The sequence below is a fragment of the Leptonychotes weddellii genome, chromosome 16, assembly GCF_054177405.1.
Source record: "Leptonychotes weddellii isolate Sample4059 chromosome 16, ASM5417740v2, whole genome shotgun sequence".
In the NCBI taxonomy this organism is placed as follows: domain Eukaryota; kingdom Metazoa; phylum Chordata; class Mammalia; order Carnivora; family Phocidae; genus Leptonychotes; species Leptonychotes weddellii.
The window spans coordinates 35445852-35462105 of record NC_138384.1 but is presented as its reverse complement, the minus strand read 5'-3'; the positions used below and the strand labels follow the sequence as shown (position 1 = coordinate 35462105).

General features: G+C 39.6%; 1 protein-coding gene and 1 pseudogene across 4 annotated transcripts in view; one reads left to right on the top strand and one right to left on the bottom strand.

Moving 5' to 3' along the window:
* The window catches only part of ZNF507 (zinc finger protein 507), a 42252-nt gene that overhangs the window by 10144 nt on the left and 15854 nt on the right, over nt 1–16254 (bottom strand). The gene's annotated exons all lie outside the window — the stretch shown is intronic.
* Nucleotides 595–1681, top strand: LOC102746985 (peroxisome biogenesis factor 2-like; annotated as a pseudogene).

The following is a 16254-nucleotide window of genomic DNA, read 5'->3' as shown; positions in this document are numbered from 1 at the left end:
GTTATCAACAATAATTTTGAACATCAGTGGTCTAACAACACCAATTAAAAGACAGAGGTTGTTGGGAGTGGATTAAAAACAAGAATCAACCACATGTTGTCCATAAGAAACCCATTTTAAATACACATAGAGGTGAAAAGTAGATGGATGGACATACATATACCACACTAATACTATTGAAAGAAAGAATACTATATTCATTTTAGACAAGGCAGACTTCAGAATAAAAAAAAGTGATCAAGGAAAAAGAGGGGCATTACATAATGATAAAGGGGGGTCAATTCTCTAAGACAGACGGTCGTTAGTATGATGTGCCAAACAACAAAGGATAAAACTGTATGAGGCATGGGTAATCCAGGTTCTGTTGGGAGAAACCAAGCTTCCCAGAGAATGTCTCAGAAAGTTATGTGGAACAGGGGCGTTTCCCAGACTCCTAAGACCTCTCGCTCCTTAACTGCCTGTCAATAAGCTCCTGGCTAGTATGAGGCAAGGATTTCACAGAACTTGCAGCAAAAATCTCCCCTGCCATAGCTCTAAGCTGTGAAATTTTGAGGGAGCTGTAGGAAGGGGAAAAAAGAGACTTTCAAAGAAGACATGGCTTCCAGAGAAGAGAACACGAAAAGGACAGAGTGCTAAGAATAAGGCAGTTGGATGCACTTGAACTGAACAAGGCCCTGGAGCAGCTAGTTTGGTCCCAGTTTTCTCAGTGCTTTCATGGATTTAAGCCAGGGCTGTTAGCCCACTTTGAACCAGAGGTGAAAGCGTTCTTGTGGCTTTTCTTGTGGCGATTCACCGTCTACTCTAAAAATGCCACCGTGGGACAATCGTTTTGTACAAAAATGATTTTTCCCCAAAGCTGAGTAAGAATCAGAAGCTGTGGTATGCTGTGTGTACGACTGGCGGGACGTGGCTGGAAGAGCGCTGCTATGACCTGTTTCGAAACTGTCATTTGGCATCATTTGGGAAAGCCAGGCAGTGTGTGAATATCATAGTTGGACTTTTGAAATTAGGTGGGCTGATTAATTTCCTGATTTTCCTTCAGAGGGGCAAGTCTGCAACTTTGACAGAACGTCTCCTAGGCATTCGTTCTGTATTTTGCAAGACCCAAAACATACGTGAAGTTGGCTCTGGGTGTATGAATAGGGAACTTCTCTGGCATGGTTTTGCTGAGTTCCTGATTCTGCTCTTACCACTTATTAATATCCAGAAGTTGAAAGCTAAGTTGTCTTCATGGTGTATTCCTCTTCCTGGTGCTCCTAATAGTGACAATACATTAGCCACCAGCGGCAAACAGTGTTCTCTGTGTGGAGAGTGGCCCACCATGCCTCACACCATAGGATTTAAGCGTATCTTCTGTTACTACTGCGTGAAGAGTAGTTTCTTATCTGACATGTACTTTACTGGTCCTAAGTGTGACGGAGAGGTACACAGTGTGCAGCCACTGAAATCAGGAATCGAGATGTCAGAAGTCAACGCTCTTTAGAAACTAAGATTGTTTCCTTTGAGGAAAACTGTATTATGTTCAAATCCTTAATATTAGTCATCCTAAGCATAGTGTTTAGGTGTCTTTTATGAGGGGATGTGCTTCTCAGCCACCGTCTTCTGTTCCTTTCCAAGCATGATGAAATTCTAATCACTAGAAACCACATGATTCTGAACATATTAGGTAAACAATAATGTGTTACTTTTCTTTTTTTTTTTATTTTTTTTAAGATTTTTTTTTTTATTTGAGAGAGAGGGAATGAGAGAGAGAGAACACCTGAGAGGGGATAGGGTCAGAGGACGAAGCAGACTCCCTGCCGAGCAGGGAACCCGATGCGGGACTCGATCCCGGGACTCCAGGATCGTGACCTGAGCCGAAGGCAGTCACCTAACCAACTGAGCCACCCAGGCGCCCTAATGTGTTACTTTTCTTTAAATCATTGCATTCAATTTTTAATGTCGAGAATAATGGACAGCTTTTGTCAGACTACTAAAAATGCTTTCATTTTCCTACTTCCTAGAGAGAGGTTAGATTCTAAAATGATTTCGGAGACTCTGGGATAAGTGTGTATTTATTTTCAGAGATGGTGTTATAACATCATAATCTGACAATGATAAAACCCTATTGTTTTGAGCCTTAAGATCTGGTGCCCCAGTTGTAATTTTAAACTTCTCTCTAAAACCTGTTTTTGAGGGGTTCAGTTCACTTCATTCTCGGGCAAAATGATGGCCACCAGGAGCTCCAGACTGATGTTCTGCCAGCTTTCTGATCCCCTGGGAATGAGAGCTTCTTGTGTAATAGTTCCGGCTAAGTCCAGGACCTCATTGTCTTTGGTCTGCCTGGGATTACACATTTGTGAACCAGGACAGAAAAGTACTACTCTTGATTACTAGATGTGTACCTCGTGGACCCATAGTAGGAGAGCAGGCAGTTCACCACAGGAACTCAGGTGCAATTATAAGAATAGTGGATGGTGGGCAGCTAAAAACAACAGATCCCTGCTAGAGTCCACATTTGCCTTATTAATATCAAAAGTCTGTATGCATTCTTGAATTTTACCATTGATCTGAGTTGATGAGGACATAAGTAACTGAATGGTTAAACTTAGATTGCAGATTTAAAAGGATTAAATAAACATTTTATTATACCAAAAAAAAACCCCAAAAAACTGTATGAGGCAAAAACTGACAGAACTGCAAGGAGGAAGAGATGAATCCACTATTGTACTTGAAAACTTAAGCACCTCTATATCATAAATAGATCCAGCAGACATAATTGAACTCAATACCACCATCAATCAGCTGGATATAACTGACACCTATAGATTACTTCACCCAACAACAGCAGAATACAGATTCTCAAACTCACATGGAATATTCACCAAGACAGATCACATTTTTGGCCATAACACCTGACAAATTTAACAGAAGAGAAATCATGCAATGTCTGCTCTCAAACCACAATGGGATTAAGGTAGAATAACAAAAAGAGTGGAAAATCTCAAAATATTTGGAGATTAAACAACACACTTATAAATAACACAAAGGAGAAATGTGAAGAAAAATTTTATAGTATTTTGAACTACTGAAAAAGCAATTTATCAAAATGTGTGGAATCCAGCAAAAGCAGTGCTTGGGAAATTGACAGCACTGAATGCATATATTAGAAAAAAAGAAAAATCTAAAATCAATCATCTAAGTTTTCACCTTCAGAAACTAGAAAAAAAACCCCGAGCATATTAAATCCAAATAAATAGGAAAAAAACAATAAAATTAGAGCAGAAATCAGTGAAACTGAAATCAGGAAATCAATAGAGAATACAACAAAACCAAGAGCTGGTTCTTTGAAAAGATCAAAAAGCCAGTAAGTAACCAGGCTACTTAACAGGGTAAGAGAGGACACAAGTGATTAATATCAGATATGAAAGAGAGGATATCACCACAGATCTTACAGACATTAAAGGGTAATCAAGGAATAATATGAACAACTCTATGTTCATAAATTTGATAACCTAGGTGAAACAGACCTTTCCTTGAAAGACACAATCTGCCAAAACTCACATAAGAAAGACAATTTGAAGAGGCCCTGTATCTATTAAAGAGATTAAATTAATAATTTGTGGAGTGCCTGGCTGGCCCGGTTGGTAGAGCATGTGACTCTTAATCTCAGGGTCATGAGTTCAAGTCCCACATTGGGCATGGAGCCTACTTAAAAAAATAATATAAAACGAAAAAAAAAAAAGAAATTAAATCAATAATTAATAACCCTTCAAAAAAAGAAAGCACTGTGTCCAGATGGGTTCACTGGTGAATTCTATCAAACATTTAGAAAGAAATTATACCAATTCTCTACAATTTCTTTCAGAAGATAGAAGAAGAAGGAATACTTCTTAACTCATTCTGTGAGGCCGGCATTACTCTAATACCCAAACCAGACAAAGACGTTACAAGAAAAAAACAAAGAAAACTATAGTCTAATACCTCTCATGAATGCAGATGCAAAAGTTCCTCAACAAAATATTAGTAAATTGAATCCAACAATGTATAAAAGAAATTCTATACCACAACCAAGTGAGATTTATCCCAGGTACACAAGCCTGGTTCAGTATTCGAAAATCAATGTAATAGACTTCATTAACAGGTAAAGGAAAATTATAAGATCCTATTAATAGATGCTGAAAAAGCATTTTACAAAATCCAACACTCATTCATGATAAAAACCTTCAGCAAACTAGGAACCTCTTCAAATGGATAAAGAATATCTACAGTAAACATACAGCTAACACCATACTCAGTGAGAAACTAGAAGCTTTCCTGCTAAGTTTAGGAACAAGAGATGGATGTCCCCTCTCACCACTCCTTTTCAACACTGTACTTGAAGTCCTAGCTAATGTAATATGGCAAGAAAAAGAAATAAAAGATAACAGACTGGGAAAGAAAAAAAAAACTGTCTTTGAAGATGACATTATGGTCTATATAGAGAATCCAAAAGAATGGACCAAAAAACTCCTGGAACTAATAAGCAATTATAGCAAGACTGCAGGATACAAGGTTAATATACATAAAAGTCAATCACTTTTCTATATTCCTGTAATGAACAGGTGGTATTTGAAATTAAAAACACAATACCATTTACATTAGCACCTCCCAAATGAAATACTTAATTTTAACAAAATATGTATAAAATCTCTATGAGGACAACTACAAAACTCTGATAAAGAAATCAAAGATCTAAATAGATGGAGAGATACTCTATAGTCATGGATAGGAGGACTCAATATCATCAACATGTCAGTTCTTCCCAACTTGATCTATATATTCAATGTGATCCAAATAAAAATCCCAGCAAGTTATTTTGTTGTTTTTGCCTCTCAAGTTTATATGGCTAGGCAAAAGATCTAGAATAGCCAACACATACTGAAGGAGAACAAAGTTGAAGAAGTGACACTATACAACTATGGAATCAGTTAAGAGATCAGTGGTCACTAGGAGTTTGGAGTGTGTGTGTGTGTGGGGGGGGGGACGACAAAGAGGTGGAGCACAGGGGATTTTTAGGGCTGTGAAACTATTCTGCTTGACACTGTATTACTATAATGGTGGATACATGTCATTATAAATTTGTTCAAAACACACAGAATGTACAGCACCAAGAGTGAACCCTAATGTAAACTATGGTCTTTGGATGATAGTGATTTGTCATTGCAGGTTCATCAGTTGTAATGAAAAATATGACTCCTGTGGAGAATGCTGATAATGGAAGAGGCTATAAATGTGTGGGACCGGGAGTATATGGGAAGTCTGTACTTCTCCTCAATATTACAGTGATCCCAAACTGCTTTAAAAAATAAAGACTATTAAAAAAGGTTGACAGTCATATATTAAGAATTTTAGGCACTTAAGGCTTTTGATGCAAAAAGTCACTGAGAATACTGCCCATAAACTCTAATGTTTGCACCAGTATACATTCACTCTTTTAGAAGATACTTAGAGTAGAAATTAGGAAAAGAAATGAAATATCAATATTCTTTTCAAAGGACTACCAGGTCCAATGTCTAAAGTCAATAGAAAATAGCCAGTTTCTTTGTATTCAAATTAGTTGTGCCTTCAAGTTCCAGAAAGTTTTTAAAAAAGTTGTTCAAAGTCTTTTTACAAAGTCAGAATCACACTGATACTGAAACTTGGCAAGGGCAACTGAAAAAAAAACTACATACCAAATCTCAGTTACGGATATCAATGCAGATTATCCTGAATAAAATGCTGGCAAAGAGATTCCCACAGTGCATTAAAAGAATAATATACCATGACGAAGGGAGGCTTATTTTAGGAATACAGAGAATTCAGTATTAGGAAATTTATTATTATCACTCACCATTTGAAAGGATCAAAGAAGAAGTCATATTTTCACTGTTGTTGCTGAAACTTAATCTAAAGAAATTCAGTATCCATTTAAACAAAATTTTTTACTATGGAAATCTTTTTTTTTTTTTCCCTGAGAGAGTGCGCTTATGTGGGGGGGGGGGGCGGGAGGTTGATGGAAAGGGAGAGAGAGAATCCCAAGCAGGCTCCACACCCAGTGCAGAGCCCGATGCAGAGCTCGAGACCCTGAAATCATAACCTAAGCCTAAATCAAGAGTTGGACGCTTAACCCACTGGAGCCATCCAGGTGCCCCTTCAATTTCTTTTAATATGAAGTCCTTAAAATCTTCTCTAAGAGAGGAAGAGAGACACAGAAAGCAAGAGCAGTGTATGGAATAACCAAGCCCTAATCCTAGGAGCATCCACCTTAGGTCAGCAGGAAGGTTATTCTGAAGGGACATGCACAATGGTAAATATTCATAGAAAGATCTAAATATGAAAAAAGTGGGAAAATATTGGTTAATCGGTAAATATTATTACAACAATTTTCAACTGATTAGAGGAGAGGGATACTATAGGAGAACGTCAACTTCAAAATAATGTACCTATACTACCTGCTTTTATTAGAACAGGTTTCCTTTAGCTAAATCACTACTCTCCCACTTTCCATTCCTTCTGCATTCTCCCTACACAACTCCATGGAGCAAAATTCTCTTAGTTTACAAAAATGAGAGTGAACTATTATTATACTATCATCTTGTTTTATTCACTTTGCTTACTATACACTTATTTTCTGAAATTATGTTTACTTATTGTCTATCTTCTTTCATGAGGGTATTGTTTTTTTGTTTTTTTAAGATTTTATTTATTTGACAGAGAGAGAGACAGAGAGGGAACACAAGCAGGGGGAATGGGAGAGGGAGAAGCAGGCTTCCCGCTGAGCAGGGAGCCTGATGGGGGGCTCGATCCTTCAGCTTGACCTGAGCTGAAGGCAGAGACTGAGCCACCCAGGCGCCCCCATGAAGGTATTGTTAACCCAAAAAAAGTAAAGCTGCCAGTTATTTATCAGGAAAAAAAATGGGTTTATCTGGGAGTAACAGAGAACTGCAATCCAGGGCAAAGGAACTTTGGCAAAACCAAGTCTCCTGAACAAAGGATAGGGATGCCCTTTTACAGAGGAAAGCAGGAAGTTAGGAAGGCTGTTATAAACAAAAAATCCATTGGGGTAAACTGGGAGCTGGAAACATAGTGGCTTCTCATTGGCTGAGCTGTGACCATCTCTCACTGCCTGTGCTGTTGGGGGCTGGGAGTGGTGGTGAGGAGGTTAGCCTTTCTTCCTCCTGCTGGGATAGTAAAGTAGTATCCATCTGCAAGGTCAGTAAATCTCTATGAGATTTTTTTTTCCCTGAGAGAGTGTGCTTCTCTTCCTGCTGGGGTCTGCAACTGACAATGAGTGGTAGGGCGTGAGAGCTCCCCCTGATGAACCTGCAACTCCACTCTAGTGAAGCTTCCCTTTATTAATCTTCATAGTATAAATGCCACGAGTCAGAAAATGAATGGGTGACCCTATACCAACCTGACCAAAATACATGTAGTATCTCGAAAAAGCATAAAAAATATGTTTTGAAACAGAGGGCTATCTATGTCTAACAGATCATTTCTAACCATGTTACCAGCAGACTATCAACATCCCTATTTCCAATTACCCCGTATATACTGGGAGAAGAGAAAAAAAAAAAAAAGAATAAAACCCAAAACAAAACCCTATTGACACAAGAATAGCAGGAGCACATTTACATGACATCACTTATCACAATTTTGTTTTGCTTTTTTAGTGGACCAGCCTGATGCTCTGATAATAATCCCATTTGGTACTTCAATTATTCACATCTATTAAGGCAAAGTATACGTGCGACATGAGGAAAGAAGCGAACACCCTAACAGATCAATTGCTGGTGTAGCCTCTGAATAAAGCTGGACCAAAGCTTTGGAATACCAGAATGAACCCTATTTCTCTGTCAACCATTAAAGTCACATCCATATCTGTATGAAAAATGAGATTTCTTCCCATTGCAAGAAAGCTATTTTGGCAACCAAAAGAAAGCCAATGGAGAAACCCATGACACTGTTATTTCTTATAAGAAATACATATTTGGTCTTTGTCCCCATTCCTGGCACAGAGCTCCAAAACCCTTGGAATTTCCTAAGTGAGGAGAGCGATCACCGTCTTTTTTTTTTTTAAAGTTGGACAATGTTTTGTGTCTTATGGTATTTCCTATAACAATATTAGATGCTGACATTTTTATTATTTTTTTAAGATTTTATTTACTTATTTGACAGAGAGATCGATCACAAGTAGGCAGACAGGCAGGCAGAGGGGGAAGGAGAAGCAGGCTCCCCGCCAAGAAGGCTTGATCCCAAGGCAGAGGCTTGACTGAGCCCCCCAGGCACCCCCACTGTGTCTTTTGTTATGTTAATGAGGCGACCTTCTGAACCTTTCCAAGTAACCTAAGGATGGGGGCTGGCTGCCAGAGGAACCAACCATGGGACTGGAAGTTTGGAACTTTCAGTCTCTCCTTCCTGGGGAGAGGGGCTGGAGATCGAACCAATCCTGACTGTGTAATGAAGACTCTATAAAAACCCAAAAGGATGTTCTGAGAGCTTCCGGGTTGGTGACCACGTGAAAGTGCTGGGAGAGTGGTACCCAGAGAGGGCACGGAAGTTCTGCCCCTCTGTGAACCTCCTCATCTGGCTGCTCATCTGTATCCTTTATAATAGGCTTCAAAATAAACTGGTAAATGTGGGCGCCTAGGTGGCTCAGTTGGTTAAGCGACTGCCTTCGGCTCAGGTCGTGATCCTGGAGTCCTGGGATCGAGTCCCACATCAGGCTCCCTGCTCAGCAGGGAGTCTGCTTCTCCCTCTGACTCTCTTCCCTCTCGTGCTCTCTCATTCTCTCTTTTGCAAATAAATAAATAAAATCTTAAAAAAAAAAACAAAACTGGTAAATGTAAGTAAACTGGTTTCCTGAGTTTTGTGAGCTGGTCTAGCAAACCTCTGATTTATGGTCAGTTGGTTAGGAGCACAGGTGACAACGTGGAAGTGGGGACAGTCTTAACCCTTAACCAGTGGGATCTGATGCTATCTCCAAGATTCAATTTGTAGGACCCCTCACCTAGTCAGTATCTGCTGAGAATTGAGTTAACTGCCTGGTGTAGAAAAAAACACACATCATCGGGGTGCCTGGGTCGCTCAGTTGGTTAAGGGGCTGCCTTCGGCTCAGGTCATGATCCCAGGGTCCTGGGATCGAGCACCGCATCGGCCTCCTTCCTCAGCGGGGAGCCTGCTTCTCCCTCTCCCTCTGCCTGCCACTCCACCTACTTGTGCTCTCTAATTCTGTTAAATAAATAAATAAAAAATCTTAAAAAAAAGAAAAAACACACATAAGAAAACCCAATGCTTCTCACGATCTGGCTAAAAAACCAAAGACTGAATTTTTCTATAGGCTTTCTTCTATTGCTCGTGGGTCAGTTACTTTAGTCCCAGAACCCCAGGAAAATAAGAATGTGGTTCAAACACCCTATTTCCCTGGTCTTGGATTCTACTTGGACCTCACTCCAGGTCTGATTCAATTAGGAACAACTGCCTTGAGGGATTAGGCAGAAGAAAGCAGAACCTGGATGTTCTACAAGATTTGAAGTGATATGAGTAGGATTTGAATATGCACAAAAAGATTTCGATAAAAAAATTCTGCAGTAGGGTTTGTCTTACCACATTTGTTTCCTATGTTTTCAAAGGAATAACGAAGGTTCAGAGAAGTGGCCAAATTTTGTGAAGAACCCAAGAAGTCTTTATACCACTGTGAAAAACAAACTCCTTTGGTCCAACCCTTTAAAACAAAACATATTGTTTTCCTTCAAATTAAACTATCTGCTATGTTTCCTTAAAAGACTTGAGTTTTTCCCCAAGCCAAGAAAACTGACTGAACTTCAACATGCCTTCAGATTAAGAGAGACTGAAGAAGTCTATAACTGGTGGAAGTGATGGTCTGTGGGTAGGTCATAAAAGGTAATACAGTGCTTGCCTACTTGTAATCTGAGCATTCATTCACTTTGGGGCACTACCACAGCTGGGATGTCCTCATGGAGAAATCGTGCACGTGTTCCAGCTGAGAGCCCTGGCCGAGGCCCCAGCCAACAGCCAGCATCAACCACTAGACTGGTGAGGGAGCCCTCAGATGGAGTCAACTCCAGCCTTTAAGTCTGCGCTGCTAAGGCCCCAGGCCCAATGGAACACAGACAAGCCATTTCTACAGTGCTCTTCCTGAATCCCTGAGCTTAATAAAACTGCAGCTGTTCTATACCACTAAATTGGGGGTGGTTTGGCATGCAGTGGTGGTAGGCCTCACAGTTTTCTGGCATACCCGAGACTTGAGAGACCTGGGGAAAGTTTTATCTACCCAGTTCCTCTTTGCACATCTATGAAATTGGTAATATTTCTAAGTACTGGGCTATTATAAGGATTAAAAGTGAGCTGACAAAAATCAAGTGCTTAGCACACTGCTTGGCCCATGAAAAATGTTCTAAAAAAATGTTAACCGTTACTATACTTTCTAATATTTTTAGATTTATAGAAAGATCAGGCTTTATTCAATGACTGAAGTGGTAACCTTATCATTCCAAAATGTTACTCCCATTGCTTAAAACTTTCCTGGATTTTTTTTTTTTTTTGGTATTTTTAGTTTTATTGCCATATTAGAAAACTAGGCTCATTAATACAAAAATACACAATATTTTAGACCCAGCTGATGTGCACCCCTGAAAATCAGAATCATTATTCTATGAGCACACATTTTCACAAAAACACTGACATCAGTTTCAGAGTATAAGGACACAGAAGTCCTAACTATAAAAAATAAGATTAATAAATTTGACTACATTAAAGTTTGTCAAAAACATCACCGAGAGAGCAGAAAAACAAGCCGTAGTTTAGAAGATATCAGCAATATACACAACAAAGAACTTGTATTCAGAACACAGAACTGCTGCAAATCAGTAAGAAAAAGGCAGACAACCCAATAAAGAAATAGACAATAGCACACAAACAAATGAAAAGATACTCAACCCCATAAATCATCAGGGAAATGCAAATCAGAACCACAACATACCTCTACACATCTACCAGAATGATCAAAATTAAAGACTAACAATATGAAGTGTTGGTGAGAATATGGACTGGTACAGCCACTGTACATTTTGGATAAATGCTGAGAGTATCTACCAAAGTGGAACATATATGCATGCCCTATTACCCAGATATTCTGCTCCTAGGCATAAACCCAATGAAAATGGCCTTGTTTTATATATACACCGAGAACCATGTAAAACAATGTTCGGGGGCACCTGGGTGGCTCAGCTGGTTAAGTGTCTGCCTTCGGCTCAGGTCATGGTCCCAGGGTCCTGGGATTGAGCCCCTCCATCGGACTCCTTGCTCAATGGGGAGTCTGCTTCTTCCTCTCCCTCTGCCCCTTGCCCCTGCTCATGCTCTATCTCAAATAAATCAAGAAAATCTTATCTATATATATATATATATATAAATGTTCAAAAGGCATTATTTGCAATAAGGGGAAAATATGGCAATAATCCAAATATCACTAGTAGAATGAATAAATTGCTAGTCTTACAATGGAATATCATATAGCAATGAAAAGGAATGCATTTATACCACATTAAATTATACACAGTGATGATGAGTTAAAAAAAGCCAGACATAAAAGAATGTGCACTGGGGTGCTGGGCTGACTCAGTCAAAAGAATCTTTTTTTTTTTTAATATTTTATTTATTTTCAGAGAGAGAGAGAGAGAAAGAGAGAGCACAATATGGGGAGCAGCAGAGGGAGAGGGAGAAGCAGGCTCCCCACTGAGCAGGGAGCCCAATGAGAGACTCGATCCCAGGACCCTGGGATCATGACCTGAGCTGAAGGCAGACGCTTAACCCTCTGAGCCACCCAGGCGCCCTCAGTCAAAAGAATCTTGAGGTTGTGAGTTCCAGCCCCATGCTGGGTGTAGAGCTTACTTAAATAAACTTAAAAAAAAAAAAAAAGAATATGTACTGTATGATTTCATTTCTATTAAGTTCAAAAAAGGGCAAAACTAATTTATGATGTTAAAAGTCAACTGAACGCCTGGGTGGGTCTGTCAGTTAAAGCACCTGACTCTTGATAGCAGCTCAGGTCTTGATCTCAGGGTTGTGACCCAAGTGAAGATGGTTAGGGGGTAGAGGGTGAGGGAGTAGGGGAGGAGAAAGGCTGTCAGTGCCTGGAAGGCCCCAAGGCCCCAAGAAGAGGGCGCCGCAGAGGAACTGGCAAGGGCTTATTTCTTGGTCTGAGTAGTTAAAAGGAGCAGTTTAATTTGTGACCCATCCATCAAGCTGTACACTTACAGTTTATGTAATTTTCAGGATATATACTACCTTAAATTATAAAGTATTAAAAATTTTAAAGAGAGAAAGACTTAAGAGCCTTATCAATCAAATGCAATGTTTGGACCTTGTTTAGCTCCTGATTTGAACAAACTAACTTTGAAAGTATATTTGAAACATTTAGGGAAGTACTAGGTATTTTTGGCCTAGGTACTAAAACTGGACTCAAAAAATTCAACATACCTATCTGGGCAGCTCTTCTCCTTAAGAAGAAAAAGCATAGTAACACCACTATACATTTATTTTCAAAACACAATCAACTTAATAGAACCAGAGCCATTTCATAGGTAAGAAAAACTGAGGTTTACAGATAACTATCAGTCAATACTTACTGAGAACCTAATACACGCCAGGTAGTGTACCGAGTACTTTAGTCCAAAGACAATTCCTTGTCATGTTGCCTCTACCACCTCTCGCCATGCCATGGTGTAGTTTCAAAACATAAAGACCAATACAAGTGTGTTTATTTTTTTATTTTAATTTTTAATTTTTTGGGGGGGGGGGGAGGGCAGTGGGAGAGGGAGAATCTTAAGCAGGCTCCATGCCCAGTGCAGAGCCCGACGTGGGCTCGCTCTCACAACCCTGAGATAATGACCCAAGCTGAAATCAAGAGTCAAGATGCTCAACTGAATGAGCCACCCAGGTACCCCTCAAGTGTGTTTCCAAGGGAGAATAGCTCAATGTTAGACAGTTAGAAGGAAACTTGGTAACTTCAGGAGAATGTGTTGTCATCCCATCTTCCATCTCCAGCCAGTCAGTCACAAAAGTGATATTGGGGGATATAAACCAGGGGGAATTCTAAAACTGCAATATTAAACTAAACAGGATGATATTCTATTTGAAAATTCTGAATGGAGCCCTTTAACTGTGGGGTCAATGTTATAAACATCAGGTATGTGGTTTACACAGAAGTTCCTTAATGAAGCACTGAAAAACCAAGTTTGCTGCATTTGGTAGGACTGGGGTGGGATGATGCCTTTTTCATCTTTCCCTGTCCTCACACACAGGATGGCAAATAGCTCTCTTCCTTCTGTGACAAGGACAAGAGTTTCCGAGATGACCATACAGGCGCAGGGGCAGCAGGAGAAAACCAGTCCCTTTGACGCACTAGGAAACATGCTGGTGTGTTTAATACATATGACCTCATTCAGTCCTCACAAAGCTTTATGAGGTAGGCAGTATTCTCGCCAGTGTCAAATGGGAAAGTAAGGCTAAGCCTGGAATAACATCCACAAGGTCACCCAGCTAGGCATAGGCGTGTGACCCAGGCCTGAGGCTCTAAACTAAAGCATGAGTGCTACCCAAGACACTGGGCTGCCTCTAAGACAGGTAACACAGCACGAGGACCTCAGCTGTGACAGCATTTCTACCTGGGTGTAGCATCTCTCTTGTAAAAGAAATAAGCTATGCCTGTCTATCCAGAAACAAGATTACTCTTTGTTTCTGAAATGAGAGGTCAATAGCATTTTGGGGGGGGGGGTAGGGGAGGTGATGTTACACAATGAATTAGTGAGAGGACGAGGACTGAAACTGGGCCCAATGAGTATTAGATGGCCACCACTTACTGAGCGCTTAGTCTGCGCCAGTATGTTACACATAGTATTTAATTTAGTCCTCATGCCTGTCCTGTAAAGCAGGTGCCTTAATTATCCTCATTTTAGAAAAGATAGGACCAAGCATAGCAGGGTGAAATAGCTTCCCCAAGGTAATAAATGCCATAAGTCAGAGAGCTCAGATTCAATCCCAGGACTATCTGCCCCTGGAACCAGGGCTCTTAACCAGTACTTGAAGCTGAACTGCCCAGATCACACAAATGGGTTCCGTGAAGGACTGGAATGGAAACATAAAAAGGAAAGGCAAGAGCAAAGAATAGTTATACATACTGCAGAAAATCTGTTACCTAACAGGCACATTAAAATACCAATGCACCTGTTCTGCCCTTGTGCAAAGACTAGAAGTTGTACAACAAGGCACTCTAACTCTGGAAGAAATTCACCATTGCTCCTGGTGAGCATGTTTCTTAACAAAAAGTAGGTAATCAGAAATGTGTAGGGCATGGATTCTGAGAAAAGAAGCCCAAACTCTGACCAGTAAGTGTACAGGCGGCAAAACTGAATGAAGCATATATGCAATTAGCTAGAAAGACTATGGTGATTACTTAGATTAAATTAGATCTCAAGAAGGTGATGCTAACTAGCTTAACTTAAGGCAAGCAGTATTGCCAAGGAAGAGAAAGTCCTAGAAGCATACCAGAATACAGTGTGTTAATTCACAATCTCATGTGGATTTAAAGTATTTAAAGAAGGTCAAAAAAAGAGTCACAAGATTTGACAGTTTGAAAATAAGACTTATGAGAAAATGTTGGGTATAATTACAGGGAGGGGGACATATGACATTTCTCCTAAGACGTAAGCACTCAGGCCAAACCCAGTGACAAAGTGTAGTGTGAATAAACCTGGAAAGTAACACACGGAAGTCGCTCTGTTGTAAGAGGAAGAGGGTTCTCATCGTGCGTTGCCCACTGGTAGGAAGACCCTAGGACAATCACAACCAATCCTAGGAATCTGTGAATATTTTAAGAACATAAGAAAACATGAACTCTAGGACACCGAAACCTATCAAATTTCATCTTTAAGCTATAAGACTAATCTACTCAGGTAGATGTGGAACTCTCCTCTACAAACCCAGAATCTTTCATATACTTATCATAATTGTGTACTTGAGAGTTCACCTATTTATTGTTTATCTATAAACTTCATGAAAGAGGCATAATATCCTTTTTATCATGACTAAATTCTAAGAGCCTAACACAGCTCCTGGAACATAGTATTTGTTCAATAAATACTTCTCAATGAATCTAAATGAAGAGTCTAATTCTAGACCCCAAAAATGTTATTTTATTCTTGCCTGGATCACATGAATTTGGCACGGTTATGTCATTGCATTTAAAAATAAAGATACCCAAAATATAAAGGCAAAACTTTCTCCTCTTATCAGATGAACTAGTGTTCCCTGTTTCCATCATGTTCTTCTAAATACTTCCTAGTGTAAATCATAAATGATACATGTTAAGTACCACCTATCACTCCTCAGCTGTAATTTCTGGCATGGAGTTATTATTAATAATGGTTAATGGCCTTCATTGTATTCTGGGGAAAAATCTTTCTTAGGGATCCTAGTTTTAAAAATGTTTGAAATAAAAACAAACACACCCAGGCAAGGCCAAACACCTTCCATAGAGCTATGAGACTCTGCAAATGAATATACTGTCTGAAGAGTGATTATAAATAAGTTTGCAAACTAAACAAATGTTATAAATTTAAAACCATACATATACAGACATACACTACAGCATCAAATAACAGCATTTTCAGGCACAGTCTGTCAAGTTTTCACTTAGCTACTAATACAAGGGAATTTCCCACACTCACTCGTGTCATACCTATATAAAGACTGAGGAGAGAAGTTAAAAAGCGAAACAGGTTTTGATAAGCCATTAAAAAAGTTCATGTCCGTGGCCTAGCGCAATTAGTCATGGTGACGGGCTCAGCTTTGAGCAGGAACCTAGTATTCCGTCACGGCTGCAAGTGGAACAGATTGCTCTGTGACAGCTGGACAAACTTCTGCAAAAATGTTTGTACCTTTACTACATGAACACGCAGCTTATTCTCAAGAGCTGAAGTGTACTTAAGAAATAATGGTTTCTATCTTGATCACCTGAGAATGTCTTTTTTTTTATATTTATTTTATTTTATTTTTTTATTCTTATGTTAATCCCCATACATTACATCATTAGTTTTAGATGTAGTGTTCCATGATTCATTGTTTGTGCATAACACCCAGTGCTCCATGCAGAATGTGCCCTCCTCAATACCCACCACCAGGCTAACCCATCCTCCCACCCCCCTCCCCTCTAGAACCCTCAGTTTGTTTTTCAGA